Consider the following 4059-nt stretch of genomic DNA (forward strand, 5'->3'; position numbering starts at 1 on the left):
ATGTAGAAAGATAATATGGTTCAACCCGCCATTCAGCAAGAATGTGAAAATTAATGTAGCACAATCGTTCCTTCGCCTTGTCGATAAACACTTTGGATACACAAAGCTTAGTAGTTTATTTAACAGAAATAACACCAAAGTCGATCAGCTATAGCTGCATGCCCAACATGTCTAGCGTGATAAAAAACCACAACCGCAAAATCCTGAATAGCGCCAGTAACACCTCTGCTAAATCTTGTAATTGCAAAAAGAAAGAACATTGTCCTCTAGAAGGCGCATGCCTTACGCGCAGCATTGTTTATCGCGCTACGCTCACTCAACCATCATCCGGTAATGTAAAAACATACATCGGAATGACTGAGCAGGAATTTAAGGCGCGCTATAACAACCATAATTCGTCCTTTAACAATTCCAAACAAGCAAATAGCACCGCGTTCTGAATTAGTAACCAAATGCAGGCATGAAAACAAATTCTACACAGCCAATCAGAACAAGAGCCTCTGCGGTAGTACCATTAAGTAGAGTAGAACATTGGTATTTAGCTTTTAGTCTGATTACCGCTTCGGCGTGAAACGTATGAGTAACTAAATTAAATATAGTCCCGTATCCTGCTTGTGTATTTAGCTCTACTTTACGGCATTGAACACTCTCGGCAAACGGGACGCATGATTTTGTTGTTTTACATACGTGCGTTTTCAAAAGAACTTTTTATTTCATTATTTTTTGGATTAAGGTTTGTTTAAAGAGAACTATCTCTCGAAAACATCACAATCGCCATTGTGATAAGCGTTCTCTGTTAATTCAGTAAAACGTTTGAAATGTTTGTTGGTGTGTTTTTATTGACTTAACGATATCGTTCTACAAATCGTTCGAGTTAGTTTGGTCTCGGATGTTTAATATTCTGTATGACTGGACAGAACTGCAATATCAGATTAACAGTATTTGTTCAAGCGCAAAGCAGCATGTTTGGTTTAAGGTTACGATGCGGTAGTTGTTTTTATTTCTCACAAATATAATTCTCATGGGCAGCCTTTTGCTTCGAAGAAGGCGTTCTATGCTAAACTGTAATAAACATGGTAAACTAACGCATTTCTAATTATTAAAGCCTCGATACTCGAAGAAAAATCGTTTATATCAACTAGTCATTAGAGTGTCTTTTTAATAAAGCGTTTGAAATGTATATTGTTGTTTGCTCACTGCGTCAAATGTTGTGAACCCATTTTGAAATACGAGATGAAACCAACTAAATATTCCTGTTTTACAATACAACTGTCTCAAGCGTTTTCCAATAAAACTTTGAGTTAGCGTTTGCTGTGCTTGATTGATAAAACGAACGTTATGCAAATGAAATGGCAAACTTGAGAAAAGAAAAGATTATCGCTTAAAGTAAGCTAAGTTAAAGTAACCAATCAAATCATTTTCCACACATTCCAGGAAAAATCACATGGTAAATCACAGATGCTCTTTTCCGATTTTTTTTTCGGAGAGTGGGCGGCTGTACACAAGCTACCTGTATTCAGCATGCTTAATTTTTGGCGCAGGCTTCACCACCCTCACCTTACATATCACGGTAGCATGGTCAGAAAAATATCTCTCCGGAAGGGGCTCGCCATCCACAATATCATCGACCTGCCGCGTGAAAATTAGGTCTAACGTGTGGCCATGTATTTGCGTGGGTCGTTTGACATGCTGGACCAGACCCATAGAGTTCAACAGGTCCTTGAGCCGGATGGTGTCAGCATCTGACGGAACGTCCATGTGAATATTAAAGTCGCCGCATATTAACAGTAACTCATTACACATGACTAATGACTCGGACACTTAGACTTTACGGTTCTGTATTTTTGTTGTAAAAACGAATCCAATCCGAGCATATAAGAACTTTACCGTTTGCAGTTTCGTATCTGCGAGCAAGACTACTAAAGAGTTTAATTGCATATTTTGGGGAGGTGTGCTTAATTCCGGACACCTAACGATAGCAAACAGTAGGGTCAGCGCCGTGAAGAAAATGGCCGAGAAATATGATTTTGCAAATAAAGATCATTGAAATTCGAAAATACTGTTGTTGTCCAATCCAGTCTCCTACTGTTGTTTTCCCATCAGACACCAGTCTTAGCTTTCTGCAATTCCGTTTTGAGCTAGCGTGTTTTAAATGGAAGGGTCGGCCATCTTGGAAGTAAAGGAGTGCCCATGCTTATGCGTGAAGGCTGGTCGAGATTGTAGGGGATTGAGGAGAGCAATGCCAGATATTTCCTCAAAGTTTTACAGAAAAGAAAGCTAGGAAAGCAATAAAGTAAATATAGAGCGTTTTCACATGACGTCACGGCGGCCATGTTGGTGTTCCAAAACAAAGGAGTGGCGGCCATAGTCCTTTTTGCAGATATGGCGGCCATTTTGATTTCTACTGTTTCAAATAGCTATTATGGGATGCCCAGGGGGCAAATACATATTAATTTGCCCCCTGAGCATCCCATAATGTCTTCTGAAACAATAGAAATCAAAATGGCCGCCGTATCTGCAAAAAGGATTCATGTGGCAAACTCTATTTTTATGCAATAACTTTCCTTTGTTTCAGTAATCCAATATGGCTGCTGGTCACGTGAGTGAAAACGCTCTATAGTTGAAAAACCACGGCTATTTTCGTTGTCTTGACTAAAACGCTTTCTCACGTAAAACGTAATTGATTATTGCACATTGATCCACAGCACAAGCGACAATGTCAAAATGGACCACGAAATGACCATTCTCTTGGATGATGATTTCCAACTGATATAAGCTCCTCTTGATGAATTTCTAACTGAAAATACCGGCCGAGAAAACTGTCCCAAGTTCTGACTTCAATCCTTGACAAGTGAATGCAACGTAATGAATGAATAACAACACTGAAAAAACAGACTTACAGAATTAGGGGAAAACTCTAAACACATTTTATAGGGATTGCGTTGTTCTTTTTGTCGTTTTGTTACCTTTATAAATACGCGTGCACTTTGTAATCCTCGACTCTAGAGCGTGCCATATGGAAGATGCAATGGCTTTTTTCAACGATATTAAGGGCGATCTAAATCTTGCGTTCAATGGGCAAGGGAGGAACTGAGCTGAGTGTAAGAAAGGGATCTGTCTCATATGGGGACCGACATTTCTCTCCCTCACTGTCTACCGGGAAGAAGGTAGGTATGTGAAAGCAGCGAAGGTCAAAACCGCGTCCGAAAGCGATGCGTGGGTCGAAATCCCTGGCTTAATCGTCAGGTACGACGCTCTGGCGTGATGTCCAGAGGTATACTACGTGACTGTATCCCCTTGTTCTCTCTTGTTCAAACATTTCGTTAGCGCTTGCGTAAATGTTGTGGCTTTCCGATACGTACCATACCAAAAAAGTCAGTAGATTCTACCGGTATAAAAGTAACGTGAGAACCGTGTCTAGTCTTCTCGCATAGGACACAAATAGATCATCCCGTCGTTTGTTTAGGATATTTAGCCTGGTGTTCGAGGCTTGGAAGATTTAAGAAGAGGAAACTGAATAATTTTGGCGATAGCATCAGGGGCGGATCTAGGATAAATGATGACTGGTTTCCAAAACCACGAAAAAGTTTCTAGAAGTTTCTAGGGGTCCGGGTGCATGATCCCCGGGAATTTTTTGGATTTTAACTCTCCAAAGTCCCCTTTCCCGTGTTGCTGACCGATTTCTGTAAAACGGTGGAAACTGGTATGGATCCGCCCCTGAGCAACAATGGTTCAATATCTTTGTTCCTAATTTATAACAGCAACATTTTGTCCTATTTGTGACTCACATGATTCTTTTGTGATTTATTTCTTTGACTTTGATCGTTTACCGTTCCTGTCTCAGCCTGTACCAGGGTTTGGGTTTATCGCGATGAGCGAAAATCCCAGGCGGGTCGGTCGTCGGGACGTAGGAAGAAGGGGGCGCGAGAAAAAAAATGCAAATATTTTTCGCATTCATTCCAACGTGTTTTTATTGTTTTTGTCCTCACTACCTCACTATCAAGCTGAATATTGGATATTTCGAAAATGGCCTATTGTGTCTTTGTAATAGGGAGCTTA

Source organism: Montipora foliosa, chromosome 14, assembly GCF_036669935.1.
Source record: "Montipora foliosa isolate CH-2021 chromosome 14, ASM3666993v2, whole genome shotgun sequence".
Lineage (NCBI taxonomy): Eukaryota > Metazoa > Cnidaria > Anthozoa > Scleractinia > Acroporidae > Montipora > Montipora foliosa.